This window comes from Centruroides sculpturatus, unplaced genomic scaffold (assembly GCF_000671375.1).
Source record: "Centruroides sculpturatus isolate CEXI.00-Female unplaced genomic scaffold, Cexi_2.0 scaffold42, whole genome shotgun sequence".
Classification (NCBI taxonomy): domain Eukaryota; kingdom Metazoa; phylum Arthropoda; class Arachnida; order Scorpiones; family Buthidae; genus Centruroides; species Centruroides sculpturatus.
In genome coordinates this window covers 36,829-57,290 of record NW_019384399.1, presented here as the reverse complement: position 1 = coordinate 57,290, position 20,462 = coordinate 36,829, and the positions used below count along the sequence as shown (strand labels likewise).

At 30.2% G+C, this 20,462-nt stretch overlaps 1 long non-coding RNA gene across 2 annotated transcripts; it reads left to right on the top strand.

Moving 5' to 3' along the window:
• Positions 1-5,250: 5,250 nt before the first annotated feature.
• On the top strand, positions 5,251-20,026 carry LOC111618574. 2 transcript variants are annotated; one of them, XR_002755592.1, is made up of 5 exons: positions 5,251-5,593; positions 5,737-5,771; positions 10,558-10,664; positions 17,225-17,428; positions 19,413-20,026. It is a non-coding gene; the product is annotated as an uncharacterized LOC111618574 (long non-coding RNA). The 2 variants fall into 2 exon arrangements; XR_002755591.1 differs by lacking the exon at positions 19,413-20,026 and having other exon boundaries at positions 5,255-5,593; positions 17,225-17,571.
• The last annotated feature ends 436 nt before the right edge of the window (positions 20,027-20,462 follow it).

The following is a 20,462-nucleotide window of genomic DNA, read 5'->3' as shown; positions in this document are numbered from 1 at the left end:
TCGCGTCCCTGGCAACAGACCAGGGACCAATAGAATCACAGGGGACCAGCATTCGGACCAACCAAAACCTCGGGATTTCGGGAAGAAAAAGATTATAAAAGCCCGAGATCCCAAGGACACGGGGGAAGCTGTGAGGTGGTGATCGAGAGCGTCAATCCTAGTGCACGGTCTGCAGATACTCTGACGACAAAAGAGAAATCCAAAAGCTTTCGACGAAGGACAGACTCGGAAGACGAAAGACCCCGAACGCAGGAAATATCAGGTTTCCAACTTTCCGACGACTCTTTCTCCCCTCCCGGACTTTCCTCATCCGATTTGCAGGAGAACTTCACTGGAAACCAGGAAAACACTCGCTGGTGGGAGCGTACTTCCAGGATCATTGGAAGCTGCAGGACGGTTATAGTTCACTCTTAGTTCACCCTTTTGGCCTGATTTGTAAGCACGATGTCTTTGTTCAAATAAACGCGTAGAATTTCGTAACTTCGGTCTCTGTGTGAGTCTCTTTGCGTCCTGCAAACCACTACCCCATACGGAAAAAGGCTTTCTCGCGTCATCATGACGACATTCGCTGGAAAAGCGAGCGTGTTCACCTTTAACTGAAAGGTCAACACCTCCTCACCTCGCAGACCCACAAGTGGTGCCCACAGTGATGTCTACAACACTTCAAACCCCACATTTTTATAAAACTCATTTGCAACAAATTCAATTAATTTTACAATTTTTTTCATATTGCAGACCTATAAATTCCCACTGTCGTCCGTCCTTAATTTCGAGAACGGAGTTAAATGAAAGATGAGACCAGATACTGAAACCTTTGGGGGCAGGAGGCCCCGATTAACTATATACTAACTTCCCATGCAAACCGGAAGTCACGTTATTTCAATTCAAAAATTTTCCCTGAAAGACGTTAGATAACCGGCACGACTCTATTGTTAAAGGAAAAGTATGATGTACAGGAACAAGAGCTACTAAAAAATTGAGAACACTGTGACAAAAAATTGCAGCCAGGCATTGTGACATTGTCACAATAAATAATTGCTCGTTCTCGTTTTAAAATTTGACTCCTTTTTGGCATTTCCTCGAAAAATTGGTTACTTCATTTAAAAAAGTTACCTGGAAAATTCGAATACAGTTCATTGTACACGTTCTCTGACGGAAAAATTGTGACAGCGACAATACTGCATTATAGTAACCATAAGGAAGCGAAAAACGAGGCTGTTCCCGGAAATAGGGGGACGGATGGTCACAGTGCCGGCCCGAGACAAGTCTTAGGATGGAGCGAGATCCTATTATGGCGCCCCTTGGTTTCCCCTAATTTATACCCTTTAATTTTCTTTACCACTAAGGCGCCCCCTAGGACTTAGCGCCTGTAGCGGCTGCTCCGTTCGCCCTATGGTAGGGCCGGCTCTGAATGGTCACCCTATCTAAGCAACAGAGCCGGTACATTTACTTATACAATGTTGCTACATAGCCAACAAATGAAATACTGTAATAATTTTCAAAAATTTAGCACATTTGTCAGATTTAAATGTAAGTGATTACGATTTAACTAATAACGGTTGGGAATCGCTGCTCTAGAATCATCAAATTTTAAGGAACTTTCCAATGTCAAACACTTTTAAAGCAATTCTGCTGAAGTAATTTTTTGTAATTCATATACTGTATAATTAAAAGAAAACCAAACTTTTCATTAATATGTTTGAATTTTTCATCTACAGATGTAATCAATAACTGAAAAATAAAAATCTACCTTTAATTGCTTTTTTAGTCATATTTCTGAGAATACGTAAATTAAATTAAAATACTAGAGAGGTTGCAGCCGAAGTTTTCATCTCAAACGTGAACGTCGAACGTTTAGCGCCGCCATCTTGTAAGCCTAGAAGTTTGCCAATGGTGTTTGGAACGTCACTGGAATCATGCTCGACGTCCAAACGCCATTCTCAAACATCTAGGCTTACAAGATGGAGGCGCTAAACGTTCGACGTTCACGTTTTAGAGATGAAAACTTAGGCCGCAACCTCTCTACTATATATACAACCAACCCTCGGATTTCGAACAATTCGGTTTACGAACAAAATTTTGAAGGCCGGATGGCCGAGCGGCCAAGGTGGCAGCTATGGGGGACCCGGGTTCGAATCCGAAACGGTCGTAAAATCCCCAGGAATTTTTCGGAGGGTCCGTTCGGATATGTCGGGCCCCGTCCCTCACCACCCGGCAGCCCCATTGTGGCCCTGGCCAAACCCATAATGGGCCTGTTTTAAGAAGCCCTCTTACTGCCCACAGGGCAGAAAGAGTTAAAAGAAAACTAATAACTACGCGATCAGTTGAAAAGTACGGACATTTCATTTTTTATAAGTATGGTATGAACACGGACAGAGCCTTTAAAGTACGGACGTATAGTAACCCTAGCATACCGACGGCCGAATGGCCGAGCGGTCAAGGTGGCAGCCTACCGCTCTGGGGGACCCGGAATCGAATCCGAACGGGTCAAGGAATCCCCAGGAATTTTTCACGAGTGATCCATTCGGATATGTCGGGCCCCGTCCCTCACCACCCGGTCGCCCCGAACCCACAACGGGCCTGCTATAAGAGGCCCTCTTAGTGCCCACAGGGCGGAAAGAGTATTAAAAAAACCCTGGCATACGAAGCCAAGAAAGGTCACCTTTAGGCTAAGAATTAATGTTAAGGAAAAATTTTTGTAAATATTGTCATCGGTTTTTTTTTGTATTAATCGCGATAATTTTTGTAATTCTCATACCAACGAACGGCTTGTTCTTAAATTAACAACCCCTAGAGTTGTAATTCCTCTGTATCTACATTATTATTACGCGTAATAAATTCAAATTCATTTTTCCATATACTTTTTTCTGGGTGCTCTCGTCGGTTAACGAAATCCTTTCATAATGTCACTTTGAAAAACTAGATTTATATATTTTTAAACATCAAAACGTAATAACTGATATGCTAAAGTTTGAAGAACCGTCCACATGAGTTGACAAGTCAACCCGGTCTTGGGTTCGTGCCCGCCACCACGCTGGTACACGCTACGACCAGAGAGCAGACATCAACAAACGGCCCTCCAGCCAATTTGCTGATGTCTGCTCCAGGTGCCATGGTGGCAGCAGCCACATTCCCAAAACATAGCCATAATGACTTAACTCGAAGGCCAAGCTAGGCCTGAGCATGCGGACTATAGGCCTCGGCAGGGCGCCGAATGCTTCCCAGGCCCTAGAGCCCAGGAATTAGTCAGCTTACAGGTACACAAACCCTGAACCTGGACCTTAGCCAAAAGACCAAGAACAGCAGAATCGAACATTTATGACCGTGACATTTTCAGTACATTCCTAATCAATTCCAACTAATCTCATTACGGATCGGACTCGCATGCAGTGGCGTAGCGTGGGTGTCAGCCGCACGGGGTCGAGGAAAATTTCGCATCCTATTTAAGTATCTCAATTTAAAAGACTAAAATTCAGTTTCGTCGCAGAATAAGTAATGAAAAATTTCGTGCTAGTGTTGCCACCTTATTAAAATCGCTGACCCGGACGGCAGATGAGGTTTGTTCTAATAGAAGTTCCTGACGCATGCGTAAGTCATTTTGCAATGCAAAGAATAATGTGCAGTGCATGCTGGTTCTAAATCAGTTACAGTTAGCGACAAGGGAGACTTGGATAGGAGTGATGCAAGTGACCTAGCTGTATTGGATATTGGAGGTGTATATATATATACGAATAAATCGTACAAGCAAAAAAAAAAGGTCAACTAGTTGCGCAGGATATCGCCGGACGCGAGTCGATTCCCGGACTATCCAGATGGATGGTAACACTATTCCGTACTCATTTCAACCGATCCGCGTCGTAGGTGGACGAAAATATGAAATAAAATGGTTCAAATTCTTACAAGATATTATTATTATTTATTGTGAAATTTTGCCGCCCTCTAAAACGTAATTTTGCCGCCCCCTAAGAAGTGCCGCCCGGGGCGGGCCGCCCCTGCCGCCCCCACTACCAGTGCTGTGCGATGTCTATAATTTTAACATCGATGTCAAACATCGATGTTTGCCTAAGCATCGATGCTAAATTTCGATGTCGCATTTCACATCGATGTTTGATCGATGCCCATTGGAACATCGATGTTCAATCAAGATAAATTCAAACAATTTAAAAAAAAAAAACAAAACCAGGTTTGTTCGAACAGAAGCTCCTGACGCAATGTCATTTTACAATGCGAAGAATAACGTGCATGCCGGTTCTAAATCAGTTACAGTTAGGGACTAGGGACTTGCGTAGGAGTAACGTAAGTACTGTAACGTAAATTAAGAAAGAACAGGTACAGATAACTTAGCTCTATTTGATACGTGTACGATCGTAAATGCAAGAAAAAGTCGACAGGGTTTTTTTTTACTATTTCCGCCCTGTGGGCATTAAGAGGGCCTTTTATAGCAGACCCATTATGGGTTCGGCCAGACCCACAATAGGGCGACCGGGTGGTGAGGGACCGGGCCCGACATATCCGAACAGACCACCCCCGAAAAATTCCTGGGGATTCCTTGACCCGTCCGGATTCGATCCCGGGTCCCCCAGAGCGGTAGGCTGCCGCCTTGACCGTTCGGCCATCCAGCCTCAAAGTCGACAGGTTGCGCGCCACAAGTCGGCGTAAACAGACTAACATGGCAGAGTTGCGGATGAGTTTCAATGAGTGAGTTCATTCACTGTTAAAATAGTGTAAATTTGTAAACATATTTGCAAGAACTTTGTTTCATCGCAATTTCACAATTTCTACGAAATTCCCGGACTGTCCGGGTGAAAACCGAACAGGTGGTAACACTAGGAACAAAGAATGAACTGCATGCATCGATGAATCAAAATTCGCATATTGCTAACATCGATTCAGGACGATGTTACAAAAACATCGAAAGGTCGATGCATCGACGAACAAAAACATCGATGTGTCGATGTCACATCGATGCATCGCACAGCACTACCCACTACGCTACGCTACTGCTCGCATGAGTTTGAATTTAGTTCGCTGATGCGAAATAAGTAACGAACGCTTCAAAAAGTAAATTTGAATCTGAAAGTCTCAAATAATATATACAACGTGGATCAAACATAATTAAATATCGTTTTACAATATATAAATAACAATAATATGAAAAGATGATCGACGAGAGTTCCATCAGTTACGTCATTGATTTTGTAATACCGCCATTGTTTTAAAATAGAAAATCTCTACCTTAAGGAAAATATTGTTACCAATCAATATATATTTATTTATTTCAATCACAGATAATAAAATAATATGAAGTTATTTCTATACATAAAAATATTTTAAATTTTAACAACGACAGTGCGAGTGAAAGTATTGACAGGTGTCGTGTGTTGGCTCTCAAATGTTAACATGTTTTGTAAGTTATCGTTGTAAGTGTTTATTCGTGAAAGATATGAATGGCAGAAATATGTTGCGTGTTTATAGGAGATATTTTGGAAATTAATCGAGCGTTGTCACTGTAAATGTTATCTATTTATAGTTATGTTTTCTGATGGTTTAAGTAAGATTAAATTGATTCTTATGTATTTAATACAATATAAAGGTAACATAATTAACAAGTATTTTCCATTTAAATAATTTTACTTAAATCAGTATTGAAAGAGTAAAGCATCTGTAAAACTCAGTAATTTTGCTGCCATATGAATTTTTAAAATATGTTTTGATTTTTACATTTGTCATTTACAGATATCATCTAAGCATGAAATAGTTATTGTTGAGATGTGAGTAAAACTAATCATAAATATATTTTGATTTTCAGAAATTGTATACTTTTATCATAATAAATAAATAATTCCTAGATTAATGAAGATTATAGATTGTTTCCTAAAATACAGATAATCTATTCATATAATTTTAATTTTTAGATACTTTTTATATATATTTGTTTTTTAATTAAAATACTTTAAATATTACAAAATATCTGAAGATGTTTTAATATTAAGAAACAAAAGTATTTAAAATGCTTATAAGTGAACTGATTCACATCAAATAAGTAGTAATATATAAAATTTATTAATAGTTTTAAATACTAACATTTCTGTTAGTATTTAAAAGTAAATATCTTGCATTTCATTACACATTTAATATTTCAACTTTACAAATACACCACTACAATACCTTGATCCAGTCCAGCAATCTTCATCTAATTTTAGAGTAATAATTGCTTGCATTTCTACTTTACCTAAATACTATACATTTTATATTTATATTGTTTAAAANAAATTCGTTACTTTCTAGCAAAGAATCTGAGTACTTTGCGATACTTCTACTGAACGTCTCATACATTTTTTTCATATTTTATATGTTTTATATATTATATTATATATTATATATAATATATGTATATTTAGGTAGAAGTGCATCTAGGTAGCTTTAATGGCAGTGGTTCCAAGACTATGGTGTTTAATTATTTAGCCCATGTGACTATGCTGGCTTTGAGTAGCCCACTTGACTGTTCGTGGAGTACTTGATGTTATATACTTTTAGGGGTGTGGGGGTTGCCCCCATTCGGGCACTGAGGGGCACATCCACATGTGAAGCATGTAGAATAGGCAATAGACTGTAAGTATTAAAAACTGACCTTCATGCCATAGGGCTACTTAAGTGCACTTTTACCTATATTCATTTCTTTAATGTATATTTGTAATATATATTTTGTACAGAATTTTTTAAAAATAGAAATATTAAGCAAATAAATTACCTAAATTTAATTTATTCTTTATATATTTTTTAATATTTATATACATATTTCCATCAATTGTTAAAAATAAGATGCAGTTTTCACAAGTTCTAAAAATACAGTTGACTCTCATAAAGTTGAATTTTATTTTCACCTAATTTAACTCCCATAAGCTCAATGTTTTTTATATACTTACAAGTCAAAATAGTTTTGAGGATGTTTTGATTAATCAAAATTTAGGAATCCAGTAAATATATCGTGTGCTTTCTGTTGCAATTCAAGGGATTTTAGAATCCCATTAAGACAAACTTGAAATAGAATCAAACATTTAATTATGTACAGTACATTGGAAAAAATATACAAAGTAACTTGACATGTCAGTGTCTTTGAAGCCACAAAAGAAAAATATAAAAAATATACAGGTATTTTATGCATAAAGGGATGACTATATTCTTAAACACAAATTAAATGTTACAGATACTAATTTTCTTTAAATCTCCTAAAAGATACATATGTGAAACAAGATGTTTTCAATTGCCTTGAAAACATCTTGTTTCACAATATTGTCCAGCTGAAAATAATTGAGTTTCAACATCAAGCTTATGTGACAAACTTCTTTTACCAATATTAAATATTTTGCAATTTATGTATTTGTAAATGTAAGAAATAAAAACATAACATATTTAAGTCTACTACATTGTTTGTATTATGATTTATTTACAGTAATGATAAATATTCCTAACTTAAAAATTTTTTCTATTCCTTCCAGTTTAAATTATTGAAAGTCAACTGTGTTAATCTCATTTTAAACAGATATTACACTAAAAGTTAAAAAAATTAAAAGTTAAAATCATATTCCTCAGAAAAAATAATTACTAAAATCATCATTAAACACCTTTGGCTGCTTTTCATCCCATTTTACCACAGAGCTTTCAGCTTGTGACATTTTGGCTAGTACTGTATTGCAGAAGCCTTTTTCAGGCTATATTGATGTTAAATCTATTAAAAAAGAGATGTTGCAGAAACAAGTAATTGATTGTAATGGAAAGAATATGTTAGAAAATGACAATTGATAAACTTAGTCCTGTGAATGTACTCTGTACTGATGAGGATCGAAAGATTGAAATGCATATACAGTCGACCCCCCTATAATTACGATTCCTATAAAACTACGAAAAAATATACGTATTTTGGAAATGTTGAGTCGGATTAGTGTAGAATCGATTAATTTTATGGAAGAAAACCTTTCAATCAGCCGTATTCCGTAAACTTGACACGTGTCGGGCTGTGATTGGAACGACTTGTAAGAAATCGGATTCCTAATAAATTGGAACGTATCTATATCTTATAGGGGGGTCGACTGTACAAGAAAAATAAAGAAAATAACAAACAGTATTTTAAAGTATTTTTTAACATCAGTTTATTGTTTTTAACATTTCACCTCAGATTAGCAAAAGAGATAGCTAAGATCCTATTGAAGTTTTATCAAATTTTATATACTTTTAATATAATTTTAATTATATTGATGTTCTTTGTCTAACTCCCAAGTTTCTTTTGGTAACTCAATAGAATTCTTCTTAATTCCTAATTGCATGTTTCTATGGGTATTTTGTATGTACTTGCTTTTTCCTCTTTCTTTAACTTATCTTTGTCATTCCTCAATATACTTTAAATATTTGAAACTATTTTGAACATTATTTTAGTGCTTTTATGTTCTGCCATTTTTTTTCAAATGTTCCTATTCTTATTAAATGTAAACTTTATGATTGTATTGAGTCTTTGCACTGCTTCCTTCTGAAAACATCAGTGTATAGCAAATAAATGTGTCTCAGTAGCCAAAGGTGTTTAGTGATGATTTTAATAATTAAAAAATTAAATTCATATAATATTATAATCATTTAATAATTCTATTTTAAAAAAGTCTTACTGTATATATTTGTGATGGAATTTTATTTAGTTATGTTTAAACTGAAATTAATTGCATATTAATATTTTATGATTAACAAAAAGTGTATTAAGTTATGTAATATTTTGTATTGTCATCAATGTTCTCCCCATGAAAAACTTTATATGATTGACCTGCAATGTTAGCTGACTGCTGCTGCAAATTTTCTTACAAATCTCAGTTATTGACAACAAAACATTATAAACAATACCATAATGCATGTTAGTCCATAGTCCAGTTTTGCTGTAAAAAGTAAATAAATAAAAATATTTTTTAACTGATCAGCAGAAATATTTAATTGGTTTATTTGACTACCTAAAGCAAGCTTAGAGAGAACTATGATTATGTGTTAACATAAAATGTCAAAAATTGTTTTTAAAGATGTTTATTTTTACAATTTATTAAATTACATAATGTATGTATTATCTATATATATAAAAATGGACGTGTGTGTCCCTATATTTCACTTTTTAGCCAAAACTACACATCGCACATGAATGGTGTTTGTATGTGGTAGTAGCCCCAAGTCTCCATTCCTGCACTATGGTGGTTGCGTCTCGATAGCTATAAGGGTGCGGGAGATATGGGGTTGAAAGTGGTTGACTTCGAAGATGTGTAACAATGGAAGTGTTAACAATAGAAGTGTTAACAGTGGAAGTGTTAAGAATGGAAATGTTAACAATGGAAGTGTTGAGTAACAAAGGAAGTGTTAATATAAAGCGGCATGCAAGATTTACTGGTGGTTTTTTGCGTTTTTGCGGGTCCTTGCAGATAGATTCTAGATTACTTAGAAAAACAGTCTTTTATATATAATAAAACTATATTACATACAAATAAAAACCCAGCGAAGCGGATCCTTGCAGCTAGTATTTAATAAAACCAAGAGCCTAATTACAAGTATTTTCTAGTGTTTTGACTCATAACCAGGCTATTTACATAGCAGAAATTTCAAATATTACAAGGTAGAATTTTAGAAAGTTTTAAACATAAAACATAAACTCATTGTCTTTTAAGAATGCCAAACTGGTGAACAGACAAACCACATTGGTTAATGTCATATAGGTCTACTAAATAAATCTATCAAAACAAAATTTTTTAAAACCAAACAAAATAAATTATTACAGATGTTAAAATTAATCTTAATAATTTTTATTTTTTGTAAGTGATGTTTTAACCTAAACTTTAATATTTGTCAGTATTTCTATGATAAGTCTATGCTTAAGATATGCAATTTCATTTCTGTAGCTATAAAACAATCATTTCAATATTTTTCTTTTTTATAACTCATTTTGTTGCTACCTATAAGGCATTGTTTCTTAACCTTTTTCTCATCATGAACTGATAAAATCATGGATAATTTTACACAGATAGAAATTATATGTGACTATGAATCATTCTTATATATGCTTATCTAGAGTTTCTGTATGTAACAAAAGTATGTACAGTACAGTAGCTCTAGATTACTAATCAAATGTGCCTGTAATCAAATGTGCCAGAGTCAGTACAATCAAATATTTTTCAGCAGACAGGCTAAATTTTTTTGCAAACCATCACCAATCTATGGACCAATAGTTAGGAAATACTTCTCTAAGGCATCTAAGCTGTGTGCCTTTATTAACAGATGGTTCATCTGCTCTTGAGTTTGGCATTCTTAAAAGATTTTAGAATAAATTTAGATTTAAAACTTTTTAAAGTTCTAATTTATAATTTTATACTATAAATAAACACTTCTGATAATGAGTTAAGGACTTAAAAATATATATAATTTGTAATTAATTAGGTTCTGTAATAAAGCAAAATTTCCTTGGTTTTAAAATTGGAGATTAGTCTTAAGTACTCAATAAATTTTAGTGTATTTTTTATGTTATGTTTGTCATTCTAGGATCTACAATGAACTGAAAAACCAGTGATTGTAACAAGATTCAATCTAGGGATGCTTTTGTGATGTTCTAGAGACATAAGCACTGTGCTACTGATTCCTTTATTACAGTAATGTATTGCATGTTTTTGCTTTTTATTTGTGTTCAAAACATATTGTTATAGACACTTAAAATTGTATAAAATTATTTTTTATTGAGTAATGAGAAATTTCCCTTTCTTATCTCATTCCTGCAGTTTGTCAGTATTATAACTACACAAAACTTTCACAATCTCTAAGACTACATATTTTGTTTATAAAGTTGTACTTTATTTTGCACCTCATTTGTAGGATTTGATATCTAAAATATTAATCTGAATGACTTATTTTTATGAATAAACTTTAACTTTCTTGGTAAATCATTTTTATAATTTTTGTTGATTATGTTTTTGTTCTGTAATATGTAAAGAGATGAACATAAACAAAGTTATGAACTTGGAGTTTCCTTTAAACTTTTTCTTCATTCAGAATAAATAAAAACAATAAACTCTCATTTATTGACCAATATTTGCTTAACAACCAGCTGTAGGAACGAAACTTGGTCATTAAGTGAGGAGTTGCTATAGTGTAACATTAAAATCCATAAATTTCACAACAGGTTGGTGTGTTACCATCTGTTAAAAAGTTTACTAATTAAACAAACCTATAATTTTAATTAAATTAGAATTGTTTGGAAAAGAACTTAGAGTAGCTCCCATGTACTGTACACTACCTAGCAGGTATGTTATTAATTTCAATTTCTTTTTATTTCTATATTCATTAACTTTTTATTTCACAATCTTTTGACATTATGAAAATATTCTTACAATATGTATACATCAATATTCATTGTTACTGTACTTTATTTTTGCAGTTTAAACAGTTTTATATAATACTATTTTTTAAGCTTCATAATGATTTATTACTTAAAATCATAGCTTATATGATGTCATAACACTTCATTATCAAAGTAAATCAAATACTGAAAATAAAATGGAATATATAAAACTTTGAAAAGCCAATTGTCAAAAAAGCCAAAATTAAGTTATGACTTCAATATTTAATTATAATATGGTTTATAAATTACTTTATTAATTGGAACAATTTGATAATTTTTGATACTACAGATAGATGGAATTTTCATCTATTAATGATTGTAACAATTATATAAATTTTTATAATTAAATTAATTTGGAAAATTTGAAAAAGAATAACAGAGCAGTACTCAAATTCACAATTCTTATGTATCTATGTATATTACCAATTATACCATCTAAACAACAAGAAAATTAAATTATTTTCAAATTACTGTAAGTTATTTTAGTATCTTTTGGAGTCTACACTCAAAATAAATAGTCTCTGATAAGTATAGCAATAAATAAATACTAAAGTTATATAATTATAATTCAGAATTTAAATTGTCTGGAAGGGATTCATGTTTAAATACAGTCAACCCCCCCTATAACACGGGTTCCTATAGTCTGGATTCCTATATGACAGCGAAAAAATTGCGACGGTATCCGTACAAACATGGTAAAAAACTCCTATAATTCGGTAAAACGTCATCGGGCAGCTGAACTACTTTCCGCCGTCCAGCGCCACGCTACAGAGAGTTTAGGCGGGTAAATTGAGTTTACTATTGTCTGTACAGTATGTAAATTAGGTACCGTAAGTCTAATACAGCACTAATTTTATACATTTCTTGTGAAAGAAACATTTCTTATTCAACGGCCATAAAAATTATTTATATTAATGATGTCTCCAAAGTTCAACGAAGTTTTCGCAGAAAAATAACTTATCAGAAATCGCGGCCGCCATTCTATGCGCTGCTCCGCGACGAAAACAAGCTTAAGCAATGGCGATGTCGAACGGTGCACACTCGGTAAGTAATCCTACAATTTTTTGTTTATAGCATCGTTTATATGGATTATTCCCAAAAAAATGTACGTATTTTGTAAATGTTGAGTCGAATTAGTCTAGGAATCGATTAATTTTATGGAAGAAAACCTTTCAAACAGCCGTAGTCCATAAACTTCACACGTGTCGGGCTGTGATTGGCAAGGTCTCCTAAAACATCAATTTCATAAAAAACGGAACGTATCTACCGTGTTATAGGGGGGTCAACTGTAGTATCATTTACTGGTAATTTAAATGGTATATATGAACTTTGCAACACATTTTTCTACGTGAAGAAATTATGGATTTAAGCTTTGGTCTTCCTTTTTTATTTTTTTCAGATTTACTAAATTAATATAAATATAAAAATTTGTCTAATTATGAAATTCACTAACAGATGCAACATCATTTTATCTATAGCTTCAAATTATTTTTTTAAATATCAAACTAATCTGTTAATCAATTTATAAATAAAAATAAATCCTAACTAATAATTGTAATTTATTACTTAATGTTTCATATGAACTTAAATAGGTGTTTCAAAAAATGAAAATACATGAAACTTTGCACCAAGTTACGAATTATCAGGATTAAAATGCTATTTTCAGATAATCAATATATTATTTATTTTAATTAATTAAAATGCCTCAATGTCCTTTTCTTATTAAATTATAAATTTTCGTCTATAAACAAGCATTCACTATTTTCAGGACTTATTATACTGGCTTTTTTTAATATTTAATATACCTTACAGGTATATTAAATATTAAAAAAAAAAATGGTTTTCTGTGAAATTCTGTATTGTCTGTTAAGCCAGTATAATAAGACCTGAAAATAGTGAATGCTTGTTTATAGACGAAAATTTATAATTTATTATTTATTTATGTAGAAATGCTTTGTCATTTGCATGGCCATCTTCAACTAATCACAAATTCAAATAAATTACACAAGATCTAACTTTGAATTTTAATTTCAAACTTCTGTAAAATAAATAATTTGATTACTTGAAAATAGCAATTTAAAAATGTTTATTTGTATGTTTAGCTAATTCTTTCTTAAACACATTTAAATTTATTTGAAATAATCAGCAATATTTGATTAAACTACATTACTAAATATCATTTTATTTAGACTTTAATATAAATAAAAATAATACTTAGTAAAAACAAATTTGAAGCGTTATCTTAATATTTTTAAATTATAAAATGATATTTTTTTGAATCAGTATATAATCTATCTTCAGAAGATAATCAATACTTTAAACTCTTTAAAAGTATCTAAAATAGATTATATACTGAGTCAAAAAGCATTATTAATTAAATCAAATACTTGAAAAGTAAAGGATGTGAATGAATTTTTGTTTTTCTTCAATAAAAATAGAAGATATTTTTGATATAAAATATATTTATTTACTTGTTAAAATTATTTAACCACATTAACATATTTCTTATGCTAAATTCTTTCATGTGGTTAAAGGACTTGTAATGTCTTGAAAGAGCTTGATATTTATTTTTTACTTTTAATTATAATTTATAAAAGAAAAAGTTATTAACAATCTACAGACAGATTACACATATGATTATCTTGAAAGCTTCAGAACATTTTAACTTGTGCAGAAGAATTAGAATAAAATATGTTATATGTGAGTGTTAATAATGCATGTTTTATGAACAAAAATATCATACACTTATGGATTTTATATCTTTTATTCTACACAGTTATGAAATAGGAGCAAGTTTTCAGAATAATTAATTTACAAATTAACTGATATTTGAAAGAATAAATTCTTTTTACTTTTTGTTTGATTATTTTGTAGCAAAACAATAGCTTATTTTTGCATATTCATAACATGTTTTTATTTTGACATAATATATACATTATAGATATAATGAATTTTATCATCTTGAAATTGTTTCATATCTTCAAAAATAATTTATCTATTGTCAGGAAATGTTAAATTACTGTTTCAAAAAAATTTGTCCAAGTTATGTGAAATCTGAGTTATTAGAGGTTTACTGTATGTATTAAAAACAGTCAGGGTTGTTTACTTTATTTGCTTGAGATTGCTGTTTACATTTTACTGAGTTATATTTGTCAGTTTTGTTTTTGTTTTTAATTGTGATTTATATTATTGTTGTTATTGTTTTTCTAATAAATATAATAATATATCATCATAAATTTATATTTTCTTAACTGGAAAAAATTTTCAGTTTTTTCTAGAATATAGAAATTAATTAACTCATTCAAAGCTATGTTATTTTAATTATTGGCTTAAAACAATAAGAAATTATATGTTATTGATTTGAATACAATTTAAGTAAAATCTTATATTCAAATCAATAAATTGCACAATCAATGTATGATTTTTATAATTTTTTATTTGAAAAGTTAATTTTTAATTTATTTATTAAAAGTTATTTATATAATATGAAATGCTTTTTAAAATTCTTGTTAATTTTAACTCACTATGACGTTTTTAGTTTTCTGTTTAACATTAATGATATAGATGAAGTTAAAATAACCTAATTTTTAGTGAGAATTTTACATTCTCACTAAAAATTATTTCAGGTTCACTAATAATAATCTAGAACAGTGATGTCCAAACTTTTCAATTGGCCAGACAAATTGTGCATAAGTTGTATGTAGGTAAGCCACAAAATTTCTGTATATTCCAGATGTATATCCCTCTTTCTATCATTTGTAAGTGATGTGTCAAATATGTTTGCAGGTTAGATTAATGTGTACCACAGGCCAGATTTGACCTAGAAACCATAGTTTGGGAACCACTGATTTAGAATATTTTTGAATATCTAAATGGCTAATATGTAAATAGTTATATAAAATATTTAAATATAGATATTTGATATTTTACAATAATTCAGAAATTTAGTTATCATATATTTCAGCAGATAAGACAACCTTCAGATAAAATGAGGTATAAATTTTCATCAAAGTTTTATAGTTTTAGCATATATTTGTCCTATAAGACGACCCCAAACTATCAATGGCCTATGAATTTAGTTTAAATCAGTGATCGTCATCTGGATAATAATACTGTATAGCATATACAGAATTATGTTCTATTCGTAATTTTTTGAATGAACAACTTTTATTTTCTTGCATCTGGCATAACTGCCTTGCAATTGTTGCAAACATTTGCACTGATTCGGGCATTCTGGTAATTACCTTGACTATTCACAAAAACATCATATGGGCAATTCTATTTTGTGGACATACCCTACTCTCTACTAGTAAATAATTACAGTTTGTTCATTTTTTTATAATGGTTTTAATTTATATAAATTTCAATCTGATTTTTTTTTTGTATCTGTCCTATAAGATGACCCCGGATTTTTGGGTTCTTTTTTTATGATTCAACTGTCGTCTTATCTGCGGAAATATATGGTATATAAAGGAAATAACTTTTTGACAAAGTTGCATACAACAAATATATGAATGATGGAAACAAGTAATGGAGTAAAGAAGCATCTGATTACTTCCTTCTTTGAAGATGGCATTTTTTCCTAAATTTTTTTAAATGCCTAAAGTAAGAATGCACTCAATAAATGAAACTAGTGTTATTTAATGAAAAATTAAACACCTTCTCTCGCTGAGAAATGTTTATTTAATAAAACACTAACGTTTTCAGCCTTGTGGAATAACGTTCGAACATTCCATCGTTAAAGTTTTAAAATACGTTCAAACTCATTACACCTGAGGATGGCCTATTCCATGAGGCTGAAAACGTTAGTGTTTTATTAAATAAACATTCTCAGCAATAGAAGGTGTTTAATGTTTCATTAAGTGTTTTAAAAATGCTCAGTTTGATATTTAGTTGCTTGTCTTATTATTGAAAAGTGACCAAGATCAAAGTTAACATTACACAATTTAATTATTTAGAAAAATAGAAATGCAAATAATTCATAAGAGATCTTTTCTGACTTATGTTGTTAGTTTCTAAGAAATAGGAAGTAATATATTGTTAAAATAATTTAAGGGGAAAAAATATGAGAATGGCAAAACTGAACTAAGATCTAGTGGAGAGAAGATTCAATATTGTAACATGTTGAAAAAAATCTTTAGATTACATAATTTTGAATAGAATGTAATGAAAAGGGATCTACAAAAATAAAATTACTATCATTTTTACTCTGATATATCTGTCTCTATAAAGAATGTTTTAAAAAATTTATTAATTAAATGAAGTTTATCATACTACTATAATAATGAATTATTAATGCTTAAAATCTTTATCTCTACATATTGATATTATATGTATTATAGAATTTTGTATAATTATCTTCAATTTATATAAATATTGAAGATAAATTTAATTCTAAAGTGACTTATGAACATATTTGAAAATAATGTGCACAAACACTGAACATTTTTTTCAGCAAATTAATTTTCCAATGAAATGGCATTAATTATAAGAATTGAAATTCCTATCATATTTTTGTTATAAAGTTTATTGAGAAGAGCTTTCAGAAAATAATTTATGAATTAAAATAAACTAATACATAATTTTTGAATAAATGTTTTATTGATATATGTGGTGTATATATTTTGTTTATGAACAAAATCATGTAACATTTAATGTGTAGCCAAGAAATCAAAAGTTTTAATTAAAGGAACTAAATATTTAAATTAAAGCTAAAATTTGTTTGTTTTTCAAATTTCTATAAAATTGTTATTTTAGTTTACAATTACTACTATTTCACTCTTGCAATTATTAAGAAATATTTGAATATTTTAGGAGATGGAACTATAAAGAAAATTCAGAAGAAGAAACGATATTCACCAATATGTCCAGTGTGTCTAAAACTGTTTTGTACTCAACAAGCCCTCAATATACATATGAACAGTCATCGTGCTGTCAAATTAAAATATCGATGTGACATCTGTGATAGAACTTACACCTGCCTAACTAGTCTTTCTCGACATAAGAAGATTCACGAAGGTTCTTATCGACATGCCTGTCATCTGTGTTCAAAAAAATTCATTTATTTGTCTGCTTTACAAACACATTTAAAAACAAATCATACATAATTGAATATCACATATATTGAAAAATTTTAATATTTATTCAATTTAAACTTGTAATTACAAAATTGTTGATTTTAAATAAATAGAGAGTTAAATTTCTCTGTTTTATTAATTGTATGAACGCACAAACTTGCATATTTTTTTAATGTTCTAGTTTTTAATTTTTTTTCTTTAATTTCATTATTAATTTTTAAAAATTTAAATGAACTATCAGATTTGAAAATTTAGTATGGTGAATAATAATTTTTCATTCAATATATATCTATGTTTTATTAATGTTTGTTTTCTTTGTAAGCAAAAATTTAGTCAGTCTTTTACCTAATATTAAATATCTATAACAATTTTAGTTGTAAGTTATTTTAAATCTTAATTATAAATTGTAATTGATTATAATTTAGATATTGTTAATGAATAGTTAGAGATTGTTGTTTTAGCTTTAAAGATATATTCATTTAATGTTTATATCTGTTGTTATATATATTATTAAAATAATATTATATATAAGAAACATTGATGTAAATTAAGAATTTCATAAATAAAGTAGAAGTGTTTTTAAATTCAAAGAATTTGGCTTTAGAAACTATACAGAACTTTGATGTGGATCGATTATTTCTTAATTTTTCATGTAGAATGAAAATATTCAGTTTTAAATTTTCATGTAGTAGGAATTCTTCTGTATAGATAGTGAATTCTGATATTGAGAGTTTCTCCTAATTTTTAAAATGTTTCATATCTGAAATATTTAAAAATTTATATATATATATGTTTAGAAGTAAAGGAATAGCTACTTTTTATATTTTCAAAATAAAATTCAAATTTGTTTTTCATTATATATCACTTTTATATAATTTAAAATTTAGGAATTTTGAAAAAACGATAAAAAAATATTATTTTCATAAGTAATAATTTTTACAATTTATTATTATTCATATTTTAAACAGTAGTTTAAAGGCTAAATTTTGTAATTTATTATTTATTTTATATATACTGTATATATATACACACATACATCCTTCAGTCAGTAAGTTCTGAGACAGAGGTTGTAAGAAATTATTGATTGGAGGAAAAGAGAATTGCATAATACCACCTTTACCATCTTCTAAATACTCTCCTTCTGCAGCTTTCAGATGTGAAATGTTTTATACAAAATGTTGACATATTCTGAAATGATTTTGTGACACTGTTTGACAAAAGCAACCAGAGTTGTGGTCTTCAAAAAATTTGTAACTGCATCATGTTAATAAGTCAGCACATTGATCCATTCTGGTCATGGAGTAATTGTCTGGGAATAATGTGTTCTTGTCTTCTGACACCATACTCTCCAGACCTAGTGCTTGAAAACTTCTATTTTTTCTCCAGGATGAAGAAAGGACTGAAAGGTGGACATTTCACATTATCTTTCAAGGGTTCAAGCAGCCACAATGCTAGCTCTCAAAATGGTTGCAAAAAATGAGTTTGCTGACTGCTTCCAGCAGTGGCACAAACATTGGCAGAAGTGCATCTATATAGAAGAGAAGTACTTCGAAGATGATATTGTGTAACTTTCTTTGTCCAATAACTAATGTCTTAAATTAAATCCAATTAACTAATGTCTTACAACCTTACTCTCAGAAGTTATTGACTGAAGGAAGTATATAAAAGACATTTTAAATGTAAATAGATTTTAAAATAAATAAATAAGCTTAACAGTCTAAGCATCTATGATGATTATAAATTCTGAATGAAAAATGAAATTTCATACAATTTTAGTTAAGAAAACTTTTAGTACTTTATAATATATTGGAAATAGTATATTTTATATCACCATAACAATGATAGTGTATAAATGATGATATTTAATGAGCATCATCATATGATAAAAATATATAAAATGTAATAATAAATAAATGTTTTTATAGGTTCAATTGGAACATTTAAATCAATTGATAAAGCCAAGAAGAAATCAACTCAGTGTCATATATGTAGGAAAGTATTTTCTACTCAAAGTAACTTGACAACTCATCTTAGCTGTCATCGTGCTGTGAAAGACAAACATAGATGCAAAATTTGTGGACAAGCATATACCTGGTTAACGAATCTTTATCGTCATATGAAAATTCATGAAGAATTTTATCATCATGTTTGTTATCTGTGTTCAGAAAAATTTATATCCTTAGTCGCTTTAAGAAGACATCAAGCAAGAAAACATCCTGGTGTTCCCACGTGAAAGTTTCATAGGAAACCAGTTTTAATTTTAAACAATGTAATTTATAAAATTCTTGTACAGTATTATAAACTTTTATAAAGAACTTTCAAATTCTTGCAGTATGTATATATTGTAAAAAAAATTCAAAGATCTCAATATTTTTTCTATTTTTTAGAACGTCAAATAATCAGATCTGTATATAACAGACAGCTTTTAAGATATTAATAATCATGAATATGATTCATGAAAAAATAGTTTCTACTATTTTTATGATTTAAAACTTTTATATTTAATTGTAGTTGTATTTTTTCACAATAAATCGGAATTTTTCAGCAATGTACGACTATTATTATTATTATTATATATATATATATAAATTTAATTTTTTAGTAGTAGTAATGAAAATTCTGGGTCTCATAATTATTTCGAAGATATGCATTACACATTAAATGTGTCATGTTTCATTTTAGTGTATTTTCAGAGAGCTTGTTAAAAAACGAAGTTTAATCCAATTTTCCAACATACAATATTTACATAATTTTTAATGATGATAGTATTGATTATGATTTCAAGTCGAGGCAGCTAGACGATGACGTCTGTGGACAGAAGGGTCTACGTAGGGAGTAATAGGGCTTAAGCCCTGGGCCCACAAAAAATTAAATTATCATAAATTTTTAATACTTTTTGGCCAAAGTATACCTAGGTAACCCCAATGGCGGCGCTTCCGATTGTTCGTGGTCCCGACGGAGGAGTCCGTCGGGAC